The 23,297-nt window shown below is 38.4% G+C and overlaps 1 long non-coding RNA gene across 2 annotated transcripts; it reads left to right on the top strand.

The window, feature by feature from the left end:
* The first annotated feature begins 11,754 nt into the window (after positions 1-11,754).
* On the top strand, positions 11,755-16,989 carry LOC112494718. Of its 2 annotated transcripts, none has more exons than XR_003060464.1 (3): positions 11,755-11,960; positions 14,725-14,863; positions 16,801-16,989. It is a non-coding gene; the product is annotated as an uncharacterized LOC112494718 (long non-coding RNA). The 2 variants fall into 2 exon arrangements; XR_003060463.1 differs by having other exon boundaries at positions 14,725-15,153.
* Positions 16,990-23,297: the final 6,308 nt, after the last annotated feature.

Genomic DNA, 23,297 nt, shown 5'->3' with positions numbered 1-23,297 from the left:
GTCACGACATCTGCGACCTTAGTACCGCCACTGCGCTTGTTCTTACGGAAGAGACGTTCGTTCCGGAAGTGATTTTACAAAAGCTCGGACGAGAATTTGCGCTCTTCCGGTTTGTTGAAAGCTCACGTGTCTTTCAAGAGGCGGATGGCATTCTGTATTAGATAAGTTTGAATTTCTTGATAATGAAAAAGTCATAGTAGGATCATATTCAAGGAAATGATAGCGAAATACCGTGGACTCAAAATTTAAAAAAAAACTTAAGAAAATGGTCCCGTTAATCTTTAAAGGATCCAAAACAGTGTTTACACTGTGCAATGATATATGGCATAACGAGGGCCTGACAACCAATGAATTTATCGACCCATCTTGGCGCCATAAATGTAATTCAATGCTGAGTGCCAGACGTATTGGGGCATGTGAAAAACTTGGATATGAGTATCGAAGAGTGAGCCACGATACGGCTTATCACCACGTGCGCCATGATGATAATAACATACGGATATTATCCAAGAGAGCCTGTGAGCGTGTAGGTGTCAATGCACTCGTATAATACAGGCAGGCAAGGAAACATATTTTCTTGAAATAACCTGAAAATGCCTACATAACATAATCAGTAACGGATAAGGACTCCATTTTGTAAAGAAGGTCGGTAAATATACTAGACGTAACGTCTATAAAACGTGTACTTGGAAACGCATCGACTCTAAGATAATTAACATAACGCATTACGGACTCACTTCTATTTCTTTATAAATTAAAAAAAATCTAAATATGTTACTAGCGTAAATTACGGTATTTATATTACGTAAAGCTACTACTTGAGAGCATTATGAAATTTGCGCTACTATATGAGTTTTATAAGTACAGCATATGCGTTGACATGTAAACCAGAAATGCTACGTATTAAGTATTGAAATATTTTAGAAAAACGTAAAACTTCTCATTAGTCAATTCGAAATTTTCGACGAAAAATATGTAAGTCCAAGATTTTCTATGTAAATGAAAGAAGAAGGTTATTTTGTATAGTAACTTTTTACCAGTACTTTCTTTCCGGATCCTTCTTACTTTGCGGACGGTAATAAATGCAAAAACGGCCATAAAATACCCTTTAACGGGTTAAATTAGGGGTAGAATCCTCAAAACAGTCTATAGCTACGGAAAATGCCGAATGTGAAAATGACATATTTTTCTTTATATTATCAAAACAAAGCGGTTCATAGTTTCTTGAAAAAATGTCATGCCACCTCAAGTATCGCTATCTGTCACATATTCAATAAACAATAATATTTATCAAGGAAAAAAAGATCCAACAATACCTGACTAGTACTATTACCAAGCGTTACGACCTTTAGTCGTAATACAACGTAAACCATATACGTGTCCCCTAGTAATGTTGTACGTAATGCATTTCGAATTACATTATTCCTTCTGGTTCTGATCGAATGAAATTCATTTTTAATAAATCTATGCCGCTCGAGCCAATCGCAATCAATGCATAACGAAGACGGCCATAAATCTTAAAGCCCGATAAACAATCATATTGTTATACGAAAGATTTTTCTTAATCTCCAATATTTCCCAGACGGCATTTCTTCGTCGATATTGCGCGTACGATTGTAACGCATCGAGCACGTATCCTCCGCGGCGATGCATAAATCACGTAGATTCCGCTAGAAAATTCACTTGGGCGAGATTACAACGCGATAAAGTTTATAGACCTGTGCGATAAATAAGGTCTTACGTGATAATGAAATGTTACGGATTCTATCCAAAAATAACATAAATATATCACGACACGAGCCTCGAGAGTTCAGGAAGAAGTATAACAAGCAGACTGTGTAGAGAGGAGAGATTAAAAATACGACAGGGTAAAACATGAATTCGAATATAGCACGCACTTTAGTCACGTACGTGCGTGTCATTAAATTAGTATAAATGGGTAAAACTGATCAAAATAAGAATTATGGATGCGCGTTCTATTTCGGTTTAAGTAGTATTAATAGGTGAGTTAAGGGTCGTCGTTCCACCAAAGGGAGTGGGTCAGATTTAAAGAATCTGCCAAGGATCGTTACGTATTTGTAAAAGATGGCGTGCGTGTATCCAAGCGCGTTACCGGGTAAAAGCTCTCGTAATTCAGTGAGTTTATAAATACGAGCGCTCGGATAAAATAAACGAGGAAGAAAAACAGGAACGAAAAAGAATGTAGCTGGATTGCGCGAAGGCAGCGGGGCCAGCTGCATCAGGTCCAAGCTTCGGAGCCCATGCCTGGCAACACGATAAAGTCGAAGAAGATGATTCGAGCAGGGCAGCGACCACTCAGAAACTTCGAAGACAAGACGCCTTTACCGTGGCGCCATCTAGTAAACGTACGTTAAACTTGTTAGCTAAGTCCAGGTTACACGAGGCTATACCGACATAGTTACGTTAACAGTACCTGACCCAGGCGCTCAAGGACTTTCCCACAGCTTAACGAACTAGGCCGATCCAATTAGTTTTCAAGTTTTCCACGGAAATTACGAAAGTTGAAGCACCGCCCTTGAATAATCAAACCCTTAGCAAAGAGTTTTGTAGTGGCCTCGTTGAATCTCTCGTAGAATAAATAAAAATTCAAGCAGGTTTGCGGAGTAGGGGATTCAACTTAAAAAGGATAGAAGTTATTAATTCCCAGTTGTAATTTAAGATTTAAATAATCGAGCCGTCTAATGAGGATTTAGAGGTTGAAACTATTCACGATTTTCTAGCCACCAGGGAAGCCTTAATTGACTCCAGCAATGAGCTCCCTTAATTATCTCATCAACGGCACTCTATTAGATACATCCTTGTTTATGTTGTTTGGTCCTTTTAAGCCACTCGCTGCGTCTCGCTTGGATAGTTATGCACTTCAATGCTTATAACACATTTATCTGTATGAAGATCGGTCAATGACGACCCCTGTAAGACGGAAGCAACTTAAATAAATTAGCATCATCATGAGCACGCTGGACCGCGATACTTAATATTTTTTTGAATTCAACCTACATCTGCGCAATGTGCCTGGCAATATATTCTAAGGGGTGGCAATTAGATTCTAATGCAAAATAAATATAGCCTCCTTCGATTGCTCTCATGCGTTTCGGAATTTTCGGTTTATCAATTAATGAAAAAAATCGTGCAAAATTTTTCACGTGACTTTATCGGGCCTGATAAAAATATTAATTAAAACATATTAAAAAATTGGGACATTTTGTAGCGCAATAGTATTTTTATTTTAAAATGTATTTTTAACTAGTGTAACTGATATGGGATGGCGCTCTATGCAGTTCAAATAGTAGATCATGTGTATTCATATCGTCATCGTGTAACGTGTACTCGATCGATACTCCGACCAACAACCCCTTACACAACGGGGGTTGGTACGCCTTGTTAGGGTGCGGCCGACTGGCGTGTCTCTCCCGCCTATTGCGCTCCCATCCCTTTTCGTCTCCGTGCAACCCCCTTTGATACCTGCTGTTCGCTCCCCGCCTCAGCGAAAAACACCCCGACCCTCTGCGCACGACTTTCCTCGTGGTTAACGAAAATTGACTCGGCGTTCTCACGAGAGATGGCGCCACGTGCTCCGACTACACAACCTTTCATTCTCTGATCAATAAGGCCCGTGGCTCTAACCATCGACCACGACTGCGGCTACTGAATGCATTCTGTTGCAACTGCATATTTACTCTCACTGTACGCATAGCATACGAGTAAGCATGTGCTCTTATTTTATTCGTAAATATCAAAATAATTCCAACGGCATTGTGCCTGTGGCATCTATGATAGACTTTCAACGTAGAGTTGAAACTTATTGGTTTGGAATGTTACCTTTACTTTATACTCCAGTATGTTATCTGCTGTGTAAAAAAGTCTATCAAATTATGCACGTCCTGCAATTTTCATAAAATTGAATAATGGTACACCGGTTTTTGTGTAGTTTGATATTTCTAGAAAATCTTGAAAAAAAATTTCTTGTCACTTCTATATGTCACTACTTGAAATCTTAATTATAAACAAGGGTCATCCACAGATATCGGATTTTATTGCAGTTTACTCAAAATTCCAGAGCTGTAGAAATTGTTGTATTTTGGTATGCATAAAAAAATGGGATTTTGAGTTATCTTGGAATGAGGCCTACTGAGCTCCACTTGAGAGTAGCAAGTCATTGTTTTTCATGCGCGTAATCCTGCGCCACGCCATTGGATTTCAGGGTATCAAAACCGCTGGCTGCAGCCGCAGCTGCCCCCACAGTCGCGCTTCACGCGCTGAGGAACTAAATGCATCTGTGTAGAACAGGGACGACTTGCCTGACTTAGAAACTTCCTAAAGTACAGTTAGCAGCAGCTTCAACACTTTGTAGCGTTATATATGGAGCACCATGAGAAACTCTCGTTACTGGGATCCATCTAATCCAAACTTGGCGGAAGCTACTTTGTCTCCTAGGAACTTGGTGCACTAAGTAGTTTTGTTAGAGGATTCGACCGAGAGCACTAAGTACTTTGTATAGTAAACGAAAGCCACAGGGACTAAGTCTTTTAAATAGATTTGATTTACCGAAGATTTTCTCAATAAAAATTCTACAGAGAAAACCAAGCAAACAGATAAATAAATTAAAGATTGAACTTAGACTCAACCACCGAGAGAAAGAAACCACTGTCCTTGCTTATGACGAAATGAGTATCATTTGCTGGAAACCATACGAATCCTCGCGAAGGCAGTACGACGTGTACAGAATAGTTTTTCCTCGGACAATTTTATCGCTTAGTCGTATATCTCCTTTTATTCTTTACTGTTTCAAGATCACAGATATTGGACGGCCAGTAGTCGTTATCGCGGGATGCATCATGGCGACTAAAGGGAATAAAGGAGCCGACTGCATTTCGAATTTCTTTACTTCTTTTACTTATAATTATACAATATACAGAAGCATCCGGTATTATTAATATAATTAATGAGATAGATTACTGCCAGAGGAATAAAAATAAATGTGGGAAAGAAAGAAAAAGAAAATATTTGAATGACCTTGTACCGTTAACTATATAACTGACTGTACCATAAATAACCAATTTATGATTAAATCCACCCAAAAGTTATTGCTAATAAAGTATAAGATTTGAATAATAAAAAAAATGAAGTCATCGTGCAGTTCAATAGAATACAAAGTCATCTTCACTCCCAACATGGATACCTATGTCCGTGAAAAACGTGAAAAAAAAAATGTTGCAGCAAAGTTCTATAAAAAGATAAAAAACGGAAATATATTTTTCTATCATCTCTCAAGATGATCCTCAAGATTCCTTGGTCCTGTCTCCATGACGCAGACTCCTTCAACGTCTCGAATCTTAAGATCCCCAGGAATTTCTATCCTTCCCTTCCTCGAGCCTGATGCTTCCAAACGGACGACAAGGAAGGTTTGGTCCTGGTGGCCAATCAGAGCCAAGCTTTTCTCTGCCGCCCGATCAATGCGAACCCCTCTGTACCGACATGCACGGCATACCAACGTTACATTCAAAAGTCCAACACCCAACCCCTATCGGATACTCTTTTCCCCTTCCCCACTCGAATCTAGTCCCCAAGCCACTGTCTGTTCCTCCAGACAATTTGAACGCGCGGAACGTTCCAGCCTCCATAATGCTTTTGACTTTGTACGGAGTAGAGCCACCGCCATCATCGTTGCTCCTGACTTTCCACCTTTCGACGGTTCTTCGCATAGGAGATTTTCTCGTACACCGATGTCTGCCTATGGCTACAGCGATACAGAATTGAACTAAAATTATGAACAGGGCAAAAGTTTCCCCAGAATCCCGACCCTCGAATTCCAGCTGGTTAGTTTGCTCAAAAGTCTCGCTTCCCGACTGAGCATTTCGCGCGACATAAACTCGGCAGCCACTTTAGTTTACGACGAATGAAAGGGGTTGTAATCTTCTCCGTGACGTTATCGGCGAGACGTATCACTTTTAAATTTCAAGAACCAGTTGCTTTTTTCAAACGGATATCTAATTTCATATAAACAACGATGATCGTTGACATTTTATTACACATAAAGCATTTCTAAATAGTCGATATTTTATATGATTTAAAATCATTAAGATGAAGTACCGTGATGGTAGAAAAAATTGACTTAATCGAACTCCAAAAAAGGAACGTCTTACAGGGTTGGATTGACGGTGTACAAATTTTGGAATAAAAACCCGATCGCGTCACCCATCATACTTGGCAAATCGCAAAATTTACCACGTCGTAATTTACAATACGAAGGTACCTGAAAAAGTAAAAATTTGTTTTTGTTACTCTTGGCACGAATCAGCACTATCTAATTTCGCATTCAGGTACCGACGGAAAATTATTCCGGAACGAGGTAAACTCCCACCTAGACGTCTGGCAAAAGGCAAGCCCCAAAGTATTCTGTATATTCAACGCGGGACTTCCATTTCGAAAAGTGGCCACTTCGTGCCCCTACTCGCCGTAACTCCACCCCCGTGAGATAGGCTAGCTACTTGATTTCCTTCCTGGCAATTGTGCCCACTCGCTTTTCGCTAGGGCACCAGCCTCCACTTCTCTGCCTCCGATGATAATCGACTTAATTAATCCGGAATAGCTACTGGCACTTCCCTTATTCATTGGCCACCCCTATCCCTTCCACTTTTAACTCGCCTCTCTTATTCGCCTCTCGAACAGCCGACCCTCGAAGATACACTCGAAGAAGAGATGCTGGAAATTTAGGTACTCTCTTTCGGAGTGTGAGCTCAGTCATTAAGGGTGAATTAAATTAAGATACGGATCTATGTCGGCCTTCTTTGCAGACGTTTTAAGCGAACCATCCACCCTTCTTCATTCGAGCTCCTGCTGTTTGCGAATTACTATTTTGCAAGTATAGATATACTATTTCATTACATTATATATCCGCTATATATTAATGTTTGCTGTTATATAGTACCTTTAACTTTGAAAGACATATATATACCGCATACAAGGACTCAATGCAATTGGTTCACCATACTTCAAATATATTTGCGCAATATTTCCCAATGATATTTTAAATGAAATATTTTTTTTCACGAAAATAACGATTTTCGCACAGCATGGTAGGAATATGCGAATATTCCGAATAATAATGCGTCGGATGAATATACGAGAGGAAGATACGCGTTCGAAACGGTCAATCTGATTTTTGCGGATGGTCAAACTTCTGCGGTAAAATCTAACAGTGAAACCTTCTCGGGGAAAAGTAGCGGTATAAAAAATAGGGTCGTGGTCCTATGGTATTCTTATACTATTATATGAATGTTTCTTCGTCACATTTTCCCCTACGCAAATTTCCGCGACGCGAATCAACGAAGTATGTTATGATTATATTTAAAGATTTTTTTAACTACAATCAAGAATAAATAAATTCGCGAGAAATTTACAAAATTATTTTATATTTTATATTTATATATTATATTTTATATATATTTTTTATATTAACAATACTTTTTATTCTACGCGTTGATGCGAAGCAACAGACAAGGATCTTAAGAAGGATTTTTTCAGAAATTTGCATCCGATAATTGACACGACCGATACAAGGCATTTGGCTGGGATCGAGTATCTCAAGCTCAAGAATCCAATATAAAAAAGATGGAACTTTTGTAAAGCAATTTTACGAAGAGGGCGGTCCCTCATTAGGAGGCTGGCTGGACCTGCATACAAATCATCGGACTTTCGAATCAAGTCGTCTGGAAATTAAAGTCAGTGGTAATTTTGGCTTACCCATTGATCACCGGGCCGCCATTGCAATCGACATCTTTTCCACATCTGTAAAAAGAAAAAAAAATATATTTTATTTAGCAAAACATTATACTCAGTCAATGTACAGTTACTATTAGTCAAACACATAAATTTTCTCATTTGTAATTAATTTTTTTTAATTTTCCATAAACTTCTCATGTCCACAGATAGTTCTTATCAAAATCCAGAATCGATAAGTAATCAAAAACGGTGAAATAAATGTTTTAAAAGCATGCTTAATTAGCATAACGTTTAATCAGACCTAGCTAGATATCGCAATATAGTATGTATATACATATACGATATATCAACAATATGACACATGTGCTATCAGCAAAAAACAAAATTAAAACTGATAAGAACAAAAGCAAATGGTTCAAGATCGTTAATTTCCATAGCAAAGATAATCGTAACGTATGGCCAGTCAATTGTTTCTTTAAGCTTCACGTGTGTTATCTTCACGTTCCCTCGTCATTTCACGAAATGTCTACACATATGCTCCATGCCTATTTCACCTGGTCTAATCAGCAATAATACACATGACTTACGCATACCGATTTTAATCTCATGCTTAGGACTGCTCAAAGAGCATATACACACATACACTACATGTAGGTATACATATGTGGTTACGCTGAACTGACCATAGGAATTGTATCGTATCAAGCAGTCAGCATAGGTGTGCAGTACACGTATGGAAACTAGAAAGCGTTGAGTATACGAGGAACTGACCTATAAAAACACAGCAGAAACACAATCGTACTATTACGTTAACGTTTTCAGGGCATAGCAACCAAGATCAATAGTTTGAGAACTGTGCTAGATCCACGATGCCGTATCGTTCTAGACTTCTGAATAGTAATGGAGGCTGGCTGTACCATTATGTATATCCACATCAGACTCGTCCAGTATACTTTTAACTTTCTCAATTTTTATTCGAAAAATCCGAACCTTAGAACCAAGATAGCATGATAGAATGTCATTTAGATATGAGAATTTAAGTTTAGTCCTCATTTCCAATTCTACAACGTGACTCGTGAGAACAAAAAATAAAGCTTTACCTAAAACCAAGAAATTCGATAGAGAATCATAATTAAAGAATTATCAGTGAACGAGTAGATTAGAAATACCTAACGAACTGTCTGTACACAATCTTGAACAACTATTTAGCATATATAGGGTGTCTTAAAAAATCACGTCTGAAAACAACGTCATAAAAGATCATATAAAAATCGTCATTGATTTTCATAAGTCCCAACTTCATTGTCAGAATCGCAGTTATCGTAATGGACCGAAGGCAGCATCCGGCAGTCTTAACGCCGAGTTGATAAAGGCTCATTCACAAAAGAGGACACGTGTTACGACTCTTCCGCGTTCTCCACGTCGAGCAATCGATAAAACAGATTATACATTGAACTGCCGAATATTCCAGACAACAAAATTTCGCAAGGACTTTACGTTCGCGTATAAATTATCATTAACCTTTTACGAACAGTACCACGCGAGGCACGTATATACTTCCTCGAATTTTAAAAAATTTCCCGTACAATAAGGTAGGGTTGCTAGTGGTAAAAAAATTAGAGGTACAATATTTAGTAAAGTAAGTGCGTGTCTTCCCTCTGAAATTTAATCAGGGCGACAAAATTTCCAACAACGCGCCATCCCGCCGTCACGCCGTTTCGATGTGTAGCACTTGAAAGATTAAACAGTAAGTTATGGCTGCGTCTCAAAGCGGCTGCACGTTTAACATACACGGCGGCATGAGACCCATTAATATCAGCCTTCAAAACGCCGGGACAATAACCTTAATTACACGGCATGATGACCCGTCCGTAAACTAATTATCATATAAGCACGAAGTGAGCTTCGAGTCCGCCGTATTAAATATTTGCCCAGCCATACCGATATCCCGTATGCATGTATACAAACGCATGTAAGCGTATACAGATACTTGGAAAAAAAAGAACTCCAGCATCTCACGGCTTCAACCCTTCACTTTGAGTACTCCATACTTATAGGCACTCTGGGAACTTTTCTGGGTTCGTAACGCACGTACAAAGTTTCCACGTTATATATGTACATACATATACGTATATATCCAAAGAAAACTGCAGACGCCACTTTACTACGTGACGTTTTCGCAATACGTCCCACACGATCCACACGATCATATGTGGTATGCGAATATAGGTAAACGCTTCTTGTGCGAGGTATGTCTTGGAAAGAAATACCGCGTCTTTCTAGTACATTTACGTGGATAGAGTATGGTGTCTCCTGGAACCACGTTTCAACCCCTGATACTATAGCTATAGATAGCCAGACAGGTTTTCAGCGTTAGAGGTCGAATCAGTCGATTCCATGACGGAGTCGCCTGCACCCCTTGTGGCAGGGCCGCGGAACGAGTCGTCGGGACGCCCCGATCGCCTTCGACCCCACCTACTTACTCCAGCTGCACCCGCCTTAAAACTAGGTTCTCACGAAAAAGGACAATGGAGTTCGAGGGGTTGGAAAATATTGTGGTGGAGCCAGTAGCAGCAGACTGAAAATCCTTAAGGGTATCGATGGATGCACCAGGGGACGTAGACTCGATAGAAATAATTTGTATATTATTTTTTTTAGCTTTATACAACACAGTATATAGATATTCTCACAAGCAGATACTCTCGGATACATTTAGAGCTATGAGAACGTCTGTGACCCTAATCTTTTTTTTTATGTTCTTTAAGGTTCAGAAGGAGGAGTAATGATCCTACTGGAATATGTCATAGTAAAGGAGGATTCCTACGTATAAGGGTGCTGCTTCACCTTTTGGCAATTGTACGTTAATTGCGAATCATTTTTAAAGCGACTGAAATATGCAAGGTGTTGGGAATGCGTAACATCCCAAAATAAAAATGTCGGGATTGTTATGTTTATGGGAATTTCTTTATGATTGCGGTATGCAGTACCCGGAATAGTGCAAAGAGCTAATTAGCATTTACATGTCGCTGAAATAACATGTGGTATATACTAGATAACCTGTCTATGTAAGAATCCTACAGACACCTGTCCAAAGTTACATAACTCTCTGGTCTAATGAGCTTACCCCTAGAAGAAACTCTTTAGCCTTTACTCCGTATATTACTATTTTACCTGCTATACGCGCCATGTTAACCGTATGTCAGGACATTTAATATCTGATACTTGCGTTGCCTGCTGTACATAATATTATGTAGCGGTCATAACAATTGAAAGTTATTAATCGTATTTACGTTGTTGCGCAATTAATTATACGAGTGACAGCTAAAAAAGATGTTTAAGAAATAGACAAATTCGAGGCAAAAATTATTTTTGTAAAATTGAACGAAAAAGTATATTTTATGTACGATCGTGTGCATTCGCTGAGTCATACCATGATAAACATACGAATGATGCATTTACCCTGGATCCTATTTTTATCTGGAAGTACATTAATAACAGAAGTGCAGCAGTATATAACACAGAGGAATTTCGCAAACCCTACGTCACCATTATGTCGAGCCACATTGCTGCACGCGGCGAGCAGTTATGCGAGCATGAAAATAAATTGGCATAATCAAGTAAAACAAGGATGTATATAATCTCATCGTATTACAGTACAACAAGGTAGATTTGTGAATCAAGCATATATCCAGGCACATAAAAAATCTACCATAATATCATATATCCCAAACACCATACTGATCACAGTGATTCTAATGAAAATTTATGTAAATCCGAAAAATAATTAGAAAATCAAAAATATGTACTTGGCTAAAAAAATATCTGCAAAAAAAAATATCACCTTCAACTAAATCCTGTATCAAATATATTTTGAAACTTTAATATAAAATGAATACCAAATCAGTTCGCATCCTTACGTCACATATGACAACCAAGATTCGATACATATGTATATATCCTTATCGCACCTTGCATTTCCCAAATGTCTTCATACGAAGCTCACGGGTCGAATCTTCATCGAAAAAGGAGATGGCGGACCATGATGGAGCCAACAGATGGAATCAGTATACGTACCTATATAACTAGTTTCTCACTGGGAAATAGCAGCCTCCGCTCACTTTCTATACGTATATATACAAGATGGCTTCGGTACCGAGATGAAATCGCATCACAAGAGATGAAGCAGCCTACCCAGGATCAAATCCAGCATTCCCTAGGTCCGTATTAACCCGATCCATACGATACGTAGCGTGTCTCACCGATGTCATCCCTCTATCACCTTCATTACAGGCATTATTATAGAATCGAGACTCACGGTCGCCACATAGAAACGCGGCTTATAAACTATCTCTCTACGTAGTCTATGTCACTACGTTAACCTAACAAAAGACACGACCCCATTATCTCCTAACGTCGTCTCCGTAAACTTGCTTGTCTATAGTTTCCTGTCACAATTTTAGGACGGACCAGATACAACGTATCTATGCGATCCCGGGAGGTCCTGATAATTTTCGTGATACCTTCAAGTGGAAGTCAGCTTCAGATAGTAGTATAGGGTAGGTTCCATTGTCAAAATACCAAACTTGAGACTTATTGTACCTCAAAACAAGCCTAGTGGTACCTAGTATATGTTTACAGGAGTATGGGACGCAAGTTATGTGTTGTTTGATACAACAACAAGAACAATGTTGTTACGAATGATGCTTAAGCTAGAGTTAAGTAACTTCCACTTCATGATATGGAATAACTGGAGAGTTAGTATATATGGATACCGTTCCAATGACTCATGTTCTATATATACAGTTCAGAGAAAAAAAAGGTACGTAACACAAAAAAAAAAGGGAGCGACCAAAGACCTACAGAAGGATAGTCAGACGTCGACCATTACCATTTCCATAAGACCGTGAAGAATACGGTGGTGGGTTTTGGTAGAGAATAAGAAAAAAAAAATTGTAGAAAAAATCAGTGAAACCCATCCGAGAGATACCTGCCTAAGAGAATCCTGTCGCGCTCCTTTTCACCAGATGACAATTCGATACCGTTAGGTTAGTTCGTGGATCCTTCTGTCGCGACAGGAAAGAGAAAAAATGGTGGGGAAAAAAGGACACCAAAAGAAGAGAAACGTACGTAAAGAAAAATTTCAGGACCGTCACTGAGGTTATGTCACTGTTCACGAAAAAAACAAAATCGCTTACCCTTCGCTACGCGTGGAAACGTATCTCATCACTTCGGGTACGATAATGACGACTTGTAGCGTTAATGGACGCTTTTCCGGAACCTTCTTGAACGCTCCTTGGATTGAATACTGCACCACCTCGTTACCGTGCAGCACCTCTTATACGTACTGTTACCGAGCTATTCTGCATGTGAACTTTATTGCCACCAGATACGCCAGTTATAGACTTTTACGTCGCTTATCGGATAATCGCTGAAGTATTTTTTTCTTTATTTTTCTCCGCTACGAAATACGCTATCCCCACCGAGCATTGAGAAACCTGCCACGTATTACTCGTAGGACAAATAAAGCATGGAAAGTGTCCATTGTGAGCAAAAGTGTATTAAGTAAACAATCGTATAGTAACCGATATACACAATGACGATTAATCCTCAAGAGCGCATTGGTCCAGTACCTTGGTATCTGGATCACACTACCTATAGTTACACTAATATATCCTGTTCGAGATAACTTCACTCATCCAATAGCCGTATCACTGATATCAATGATTCACAATAATCATAATATGTTTTATTGACTTTGTTATTTATTAAAATGAGATATGTTTAAAAAAAATGATTCATAATATTATATACCGTTATCATTAGTTTAATTATTAAAATAATCCCAATATTATTCGAGGTATCACTGGTATATTTATTATTACTTCACTGTGCTTAATTCGATGAAATACAGGTGACTGATAACAGCCTCTATTTAACGATACTTCGTTATACACCCCAGTCTCTGCCTGCAAAACATAGAAGTAATAACCAGCATGGTTCCCTTCGGTGATAAGAAAACGAACCACCAGCGCTTTGCATAGGTGTCTGATACAATCGTTCACCGATACCAATAACACAGCCACTTAAACTGCAGTCATCTCGTACAGCTTCGTCTATGCCGGACAGAAAAGTAATTTCCTATCAGAATGTAAAATGCAATTTAATTAAATTTTATCAAGCGTGGAGGTAAATCTTGTTAGGGACTTACTGCACTCTGATTAGTTATATGCGCTAGATGACTGACTATATGTGTATACCAACATTGAGTACCATATGCTACTAACGTACTGCTACTATATCCACCTACAGTCTTCTTTTATGACCCCAAATCATGATGACCTACCGACCTCAAGATAGTGAACTATCCTAAATCATCTCCTCGTTTTACGACCTTTATTAACTTAAACCCATCGTTTAGACACTTCAACCTAATTTTCATACCGGCGATACAATTGACAGTTGACAAGATCATGGTTTTAATGAGCATATAAAAACAAACAGGTCTTACAAAAATTTTAAAAAACAAATCAACGATGATATATTATTTTTTCTATGCGAGAATATCCCTTGACTCTAAACTGAGAACTGACAAATTAGTGACTTTGTACCAAATTAAAAAATTGATCTTGTCGTAAACCCGGAGTCATCAACGCACTTATTCATGAAATCAATCCCGGTAGCAATCTGTGCCTCGTGTAAACGCATATTAAAATAATATGAATAATAAAGTCTAAATTAAATATACTCTAGCACAACATAGCTGACGACACGAACCTATATAAAGCATATACATAGCTTCGAGGAGAAAATTCGATAACTCGCGTTGCTAATACGTTACTACGTTACTTCGTTACGTCACGCTATGTTGTCAGTGTATGTTTACAAGTCAGTGACTTCAATCTTATCCGATGCGCATATTACATATACATTTACATATCTGCATTGAATTAATCCACTATTTTTTTTTTTTTTTTTTTACAGAAATTCTCCAATCCCAATGATAACATCACGAGACGATGCCATTAAACTCTCTATGTAAATCGGCCTGGGACAACAAGAGAGTAAAGTACCGTAGCTACTGGATCGTACCGTCAGGGTAGTGACACAAGGAAGAGTGGGGGTAAGAAAATGGCGGACATAAAACAGAGTTGAAAGCATTCCGAATCCGCGCAACCGTGACGCCAACGAGGGACAGATGGGAACCGTGGAGACTTACGTCTAATCACTGCAGGCGCCACATCCGCAGCTCGGAGTAGCATTGCGCAAAATGGAAGCCGACTTGGCTTCATATTTTCTGCCATCTTCTTGGGCTTGCACGTCTGAAATCCACTCTTGCATCCCACGGGAAATATGGAGCGATATTGGTACCCAGCTGTAGTGGCCACATAGGTGTACCTTTACCCGTTGAAGGTACTTCGAAACCGTATCACATATCCCACGTATATATGAAAGTAGGTATACCATATATGGGAGGAAAGATTGGTACAGTTGGGTCGGTAATATCAATCCCTATACACGCTTAGATATATTTTCGGAGATGCAGTGTTTTTGGCCCGTAGAAATGTTCTCGAATCTCATGGAGATGACAAACAAATTTTTTTTTTCTATTTGAGCCAGGTTATCACGTGTGTGCGAGTCATATGAGTGATGATTCTTTAATTAGATTAAATATATCAATAAAATAATAATTTTCTCGTAATATCGTGGGGATGATAAAAAATTTTTTTTGTCAAAAATGATTTGATAGCATAGAAGACATATCTTTGCGATAGTGATGTGGAATCACGTGTTACTTGCCGTGGTTCTTTTTTGTTTTGGTCCATAATGATAATGGCATCCATAGGGTGGCATCTTTCTTGCGTATACGTGGGCAACGTGTAATGAACGTAGGATGTCAAACGGGTAACGTAGATATATGTACGATACTGTAGTGGCTAACTGTGTTCTGGTCTCTACGAGGGGATATCGACGTCAGCAGGGAGTTCGTGCTGCCATTTTATCCAAACGTGATCTTGGTCAAATACGAAAATTCCTACGTGGTCATTGTACGTGAGAAGCCTTTTGTTTTTAACGTAACGTCAAAGCGTATAAATGCTCGTACGAACGAACGTAAGGAAAATATATAAAATATATGAAAATCACACATGATCGTTTGATTATTCTGATTTTTAGATACCATATTTTTGAATTAATGAAAATCACTAGAAATTCATTATATACTTGTATAAATGTCATATTCGATATTAAAGCTATTTTAATGAAATTTCAACGCTACCAGAATTTTAGGAAATTTATACAAAAATTGGGAGCCGTATAATGAAAAATTTATGGGTGTTCAAAAAAACGATACATAGTCGTCGTTATGAAAATTTGTATGTAAGCGTCACACGACCCATCGTAACTCAAAACTTCCACGCGTTACAAAAGACGTCGGCACGTTCTAAGTATGAAACGGTTTTCAGACGATTTTTGTATTTCCTTTTTCTTTACTCCATTCCTATTTTTCCTGTCATTTCTTATGTTTTCTTCAAAAAATATGAAACGTTCCGTCACATGTTGCGGCTCACATCATTAAGTTGTTAGAACTCCATTTCGTCTTTTTTTAAAGGTTTTCTCGCCCCATTGACTTTCTTAACATTTTGTTATCCGTGACCAGACATCCAGTTACAAATTACAAAGTACAAAAGACTATAGGCTATACGAGCTAAAATGTTTATGAGTCACGGCTACAAAGTAAACGCTACATATGAACACGTCTTTACATCATATTACGTAGATTCAATGTTTTTTGACACGAGAGAATAGAAAAGAGAATAGAGAAATAAAAAATAAAAATTTACCAGGTCCCATATATCTATGATGCGTCATAAACTTTCATGAAGAATTTTTAATAATTTAACATATAAATTAGTGCAACCAGTACGGATAAAATGTAAATTACGCTACAGTTTACTTAACTGCGGTTACTATAAAGAAAATGCTTTAAGAAGCATTGACTATAATTATTACTTGTCGTATTCAATTGAATTGTACATAAATTCCTATCTTTCATTTCAGTGAATCTATGGAGCCGACGGTATTGCAAGACACCCGCAGAGAAATCGCCTAAGGAACTTCAACACCCGTTGAAACTTTCAACATTACAAGACAAAAATTAACTTAATGGACGATATACCGCAAATAAAACAATATTTATACAGACTTAAAAAAATAATAAAAAACAATTGAGAATTGTAAAAAATAAATTTTCACGACAATAATAACCTATCCCAATGCTCTATTCACTTAATAAAGAAATCTCCCTAGATTAACCAAAAGTCCCCAATAAATATTTCCACAGCATACCATTAAACAGACACGCGACAGACGGCTGGCCGTAAAGCAATAATCGCGTTTTACAACCAGCAATATAAAAATGAAGAAGCTACTAAACTCAATCTCGTAGTTAGTAGTAACACCAAGGTGAAAAATAGCAGTTTAACTGTATAATTAAAAAACCCGTAATACCAAAATAAAAAAAAAATATAATAAGTAAGTCAGTACTAAGTCAATACTAGCCAAATCCACCAAAATTTTTATTGCAATCTCTTTTTTTTTACACTACAGCGCGTACAGCATCAATTAAAAAAACAAACCTTAAGTAGAAACTCAAACCGCTTAAATAAGTTTTCAATAATCGAATCCCAACCTAACCTAACAATTAGCAGACAGGTGCAAGTGGCGTTCCATCGTAAAATAATAACAATGATTTACAACCCTACTAAAAGCACTATCAAGTTGTCAGTGATTTCCACAAGATGAAATGACATCTCAGTTACAGTAATAAGTCTATAAAATTCTCGAAGATACATTAAACCGAAATGGATTTTATGACGAGAAAAAAATTTTCCGATGATCAATCAATATGCAATAGGCCTGTTCGCGTCGGGACGAATGCAAGTCATTGAGATTGTTGTCAATACACGTGTTTCTGTCTGATAATTAGTAATAGGTATCTGACAGACAGCCCGTAATAGAGTAATGCTCGTGGTTTACGACGTAGTATAATATAGCCTCGCTAAGAAACCATACGGCCATAGTTCACCATGAACTAAATCAGTGTTCGTCCCTCTGTCTGTTCGTCTGTAGGTACGTGTAGGTACAACTATTGGTGTTCGTCCACTTATCACACCAGAAACACTTTGTCCTTGTGTCGTAAAAGTAATGCCTTGTAAATTGTCACGATGCGGCAGCGTTTCATGCGACGCTGAGCATTTCGTTTCTCGTAAAACGTGATTTAAACGTTCCGCTTCTATTTCAAGGAATGCTATTGGCTCATCCGGTATGACACTGGATCCATGTTAGTTAGGATAAGAAAATATTGGATGAAAACAATCTATATGGGTATATAGGTGAAATTTTTGAAAAATAATATAAAACTGAAATTCGAAAAAATTAAGTTATTACACTTGGCTTATTACTTATTAACAAACCTGATACCTAAAATAGGATAACGCTTAAGAGCGATAACAGTTTCACTCTTTTATCGAGTCACGCAAGTTTTCTGATTATTTACAGAATCTTTGCAACACTGTCACTATTTTTTTTTTTTCAAAAATATCTATGTACACTCAAGATATACTTTGAGAAGAAATTGTCACGTGCGCGTGATGAATAAATTTTTCATATAGGAATATGGAACTACCGGGACTTGTCGTCTAGCGCAATTGACGTATCGAACTATACCTAGCAAAGACATTTGTCTCGAATTTCACAGTAAATTTTACAGTGAAGTAACATTTGGTAAAGTGAGTTAGATAGCCGCTAAATATTAATATAGTGGGGATAAACCGTAATAATGGGACCGATAGAGCATACCAAGTATATTGGGCCTGCCCGGTATGTCAATGGCCGTGGATACTCGGAGTCGGACAGTGACCAATGGTCTTTGACAAATGACAATAACGCATCTTCCTAGGTAAGAAGCCCGGCCCAACAACATCATGGCTACCCTACCAAATATGGACGCCGAATCCCATGGGGCCCATGACACCACTATTACACGATGCTGGCTGTGGACACCCTAATTCCCAAAGTACCCCATAGGCGTAGCGATACCCGCAATTCTATTATTCTGAAGTTGTACTAACCAACCTGTAAAATTGGACTACCGTAACTATAGCAAATATTCTAACGGCGACTCAGACAGTGTGTATTCCCCAGCACATAATAACAAAGATCCAATTTATTCAGAGTTAACCCCAATCAAATCTCCTAAAACGTTGGTCCCAGCTGATACTAAGGCGATGGGTATTCCTTTTATTAATCAACTACAAGGGTCGGTGTAGAATAAGAAAAAAGGTAACGGAGTACCATCACTCTGATAGAAATCCTCATTAGGTAAGCAGTCGACGTATTTCCCATATTCTTGCCAGGTTTGGTTAGTTCCTTCGCTATGCGATGATAGGGAGAACGAAACGAACTCAGACAAAAATAAATAAGCGTCCAAGTAGCAAATCCACTCGGGTCTCTAGAACGAAGCGAAGGACTCAGCGGCCGACGTCTTTTACTCCGTGCGACGCCGTGTCATCCATGAAACATTTTAACCACAATGTCGCGACAGTGGCCGCCCACGTCTCGTTTATCCGAACGCCACATGGAAACGGGTAGGAAGGGCCCCAAGTTTTACGGTACGGTCTCTCCTTCCTTCAAAGTCTCTTTACGAGAGCGCGACGGCACCCTGCATGCTAGGAGTGCGCCAAACCGACTTCTGGCATCTCTTCAAGGATCATAGATATACGTTGGTACGTCTGCACGCGTATAGATATTGGCGCAAATATGATTTCCAGTAATGTCACCGGGAAAGCATAAAATTGAGCCTTCATTTCGTAGCATTCTGGAAGAAGACCTTACTTTACCTCGAGTACTTTTTATGGCAATGCAACTAAATTCATGAACGTGAAATGAGATTTAATGAAATCTGTCTGAGTGCACACGGTAATACTAGCTCCAATGTTGAAAACTGACTAATATACATAGTTATCAGGTAAGAGTAAAAAAAATCAAAAATGGAAGAAAAATAAAAACTTTGGAAATAAAAGACAATCGACAAATAATCTTGTCAAAAGAATGCTTTGAAGATCGTCAACTGGATACCTTTATGACAAAAGAAGCAAATAGGTTAATGTATCTTGTCAACAGGTGGCTACTATTTCAAGCGTGCTTTGTAGCTTTACGACGAGCTAAAATAGAACTGTGGCAATTTGGCGACCGCGGTTCCGAATTACATTGTTGGATACACGAGATAACTAGTAGTCTCATGATTATCATCTAATCGGGCTAAGATTGCAACTAAAATGTAATTTATTTATATGAAGTTATTGAAAAAATGATAATCTTATAATTATGATCAACCGTCGTTACCACGTTCATTAGGTGAATATAATAAGTCGTGTAGATACTCACTCGAACGTAAAATTCCATAATTTTCGGTCTGCGATAAACAACCATACGATGTCTACCCTTGTGAACTCTCAGAATTGAAGCTCATTCCCGTGTGCAACACAGATATCTTGAAACATGCAAGAGTACTGTGCACTAAAAGTAAAAATAAAACTCACGGCTGCATGGCACGCCAATGTATAAAGTAGAAATGTTTATTTACACGAACCCCGAGATCGTAGGGCAGTTTCCTACATATTCGCCTTATCGTGGTCATGCTTACTCCTTCAAGTAACCGCTTACGTGCAAAGGTTGTTTAAACATATTCTCTCTGCGTATACAAAACGATACCAATAACGGCAAAAACTCTTTAGACTAACCATTGGCGCAGGATCTGCGAGTTGCACAAGTATCGCCACCAGGGTCCAATCATTATCGCAGCGGCATCTGTATGGCGGTCATTGAAATAGGTCGTAGAAGGTATAGCTGGTTGACTGGTCCATTCCGCTAACGGTAACGACCAACGCTCAGGTTTGAGTCTCAGCTAAATCTGAAATAAGCCAGGCGTGGCGCGGCCTTCACTTCCACTCCTACAAAACCTCGAGGATCAACCATAACCTCTCTGCTAGCCTATAGCAGAGCGCCTGCGCCATTCGCGAGAACGTCAAATTGTACCATGACACAAGCCTGGTTTACACTGTACAAATGTACGAATTTATAACATCGCGTGAGGATACTGCGAGTTTGGAATTTGTACGATTGAAAAAGCATCATTTTTATAACTGAAGTTAGTTCTAATTGTATTGCTTTCGATCCAGCCCATTGGCTAGATTGTTTTGACTGTACGCGCTTTACAAAATGAGTATTCTTAGAGTGTAGCAAGTTGTTTTTGAAATATTTAGTGAGTCTAGGCACGAAGATTCTCTATGACTTTACTTCTGCTTTGCTTATTAATGTTCTTTCCATTCAAGTAAGGTCAGAGTTTTTTTATTTGTATGCTGTAAACAAGTGACAGAATGAAAAATCTTAAAAAATTTATATTTAGAGGTTCTACTGATTGTTTCATTAGAAATTGTCAATCCCCTTGGAAAGTTAATTTTTATAATTCTTATACACATTTGGTAATTTAAACAATTTCTTATGTATTTTTTTCTTCAAAAACTGTGAAAGCCCAAAAAAGCTAAAATTACAGTTCCATGACAGACAGCGTCATTACAGAGGGGGTTGGTAGTTATCGGAAAAAGCATAGCAACCCTGCCGGTAAGTTACGTTTGAAACGGGGGTCCCTTCTGTACGAGCGCCTTATTACCGACGTAGCGATCGATTCTGAGCGCCGACGTACTCGTCGTCGACTTTGGTAACAAGCATTTTCTCAAAATAAGGGCGCTTTTCAAACGCGCGACATACTATTCGGAATTGTCATAAATGCTTGAATGCAAATGTTACCTTACGTAATTTCATCCATAGTGCAACTACAAACGTCAATTCAACGGTAACATGCAATGGTAGCCAGTGAAAAAGATCGGCGTAAACACACGAAAGACGTAAAAGACTCGTATTATTTTTGTAAAGTAACTAAATTTTAGCAAAATCTTATTTTTAACGTATATGATATGTTCCTTGTTGAAATCTTATTTTGCACAAATTTTACAAATGATATTTATCAAATTATCAGAGCCAAATTTGAAAAATTGTATTGATTCATCATTGATTTATTGTCTCTCTAATCTATCTGTGTATTATAAAATTCCAATCAAAATACACAGAATGTGAAACCGGTTTGACAGTCAATGCAAGTGAGGTTTACGTGTAACGCACGAACTTCATCATAAATCAGGGAGACACGCAAAGTATCAGTTATCACCGTAATATAATTTATTACTAGGTAAATATAGCGTCACCTCGTTAAACTCTCATCATCGTTCTCATGAAAATAGCATTACCTATGTTTAACACGTTGCCAGTGGCCAGACTGAACAATGTTACGTACATTTATGACAACAGTGCAAAAACCCGGCCTACGAGAATTTCACGGCATAAAATAATAACACCACAATAACTGTCGTTGTTCTAGCCAGATAACTCACGTTATCGCACTGCTTGCTACACTGTTCTTAATAAATACTCATAAATCTCCATCTTATGAACACACCATAGGTTCATAACTGTCCAAAGCGTGTTTAAAATAAACGAAAAATAATGCAATAACTTTCAAGCCAGAAGTTATCACTGATATCACTAATCAAAATTAAATTATCCAATACACAAGAATCCACTGTTTTCACAATGACGATAATTCTCACTATATTCACTTATCCGAGATATAAGTACTGCACACGTCCTAGCGCCTGAAGAGTGGCAGTCCTGACTAAAAAAATTAAATCTTGATGTGTAGACCTCGTAGGCCTTTGATGTGGCTATACGAATGAATACAGCATCGTATATGCATGTCATGCCCGTATCATTTGTCCCCACTCTCAACCAGTCATGTACTACAATTTATATAAATTGTATACAATGTTACAGGCTAAGGTTTGCCAAGCCGAAGTATAGTCGCCAGTTGCATGTATATGGGACAACGGGCTTGGCAAGGCGCGATCTTTTCTAGAACGAAAAACAGCATTTGGAAAAGAATACAATTTTGGTAAATTTTTGTATGACTAAGACGGCGAATAATACCATCGATTGAGAAAATGGTGTTCTATGAATACAGCTAGGTATATGTTCATCTCAAAAAGACGTGTATATCTATAGTCTACGCAGAATTTGCCGATACAGCGAAACAGATAATACAAATTATTAGGAGCATAAATTTCTCAACAGTTCCATAAGAAAAATTTTTTTTCGCGTTCTGACCTTCTTAACCCCATTTGGCCCGTTAGTTTGAGCTAACTACGTGTACGGTGAAATTTATGGTACTCGACTATACGTCCTCGATGCTACCGGAGCTGTTGAGAAACCAAGAGGCCGAAAGTGAAGAAGTCGGTATCTTCAAAGTTTCTTGAGGTGGTAAGGGGGCCCCATAAATAATCAAGTTACATATGACAATCTCGCATATGGGAGCATGTGCATGAAGTAGTGGGGCGAAAAACAGTTATATACGTCCCTATGTGCCGAATGTAGGACACGAGGGG

The sequence above is a fragment of the Cephus cinctus genome, unplaced genomic scaffold, assembly GCF_000341935.2.
Source record: "Cephus cinctus unplaced genomic scaffold, Ccin1 Ccin1_scaffold0709, whole genome shotgun sequence".
NCBI lineage: Eukaryota > Metazoa > Arthropoda > Insecta > Hymenoptera > Cephidae > Cephus > Cephus cinctus.
The sequence above is the reverse complement of the archived record's forward strand: the minus strand, read 5'-3'. Positions and strand labels throughout refer to the sequence as shown.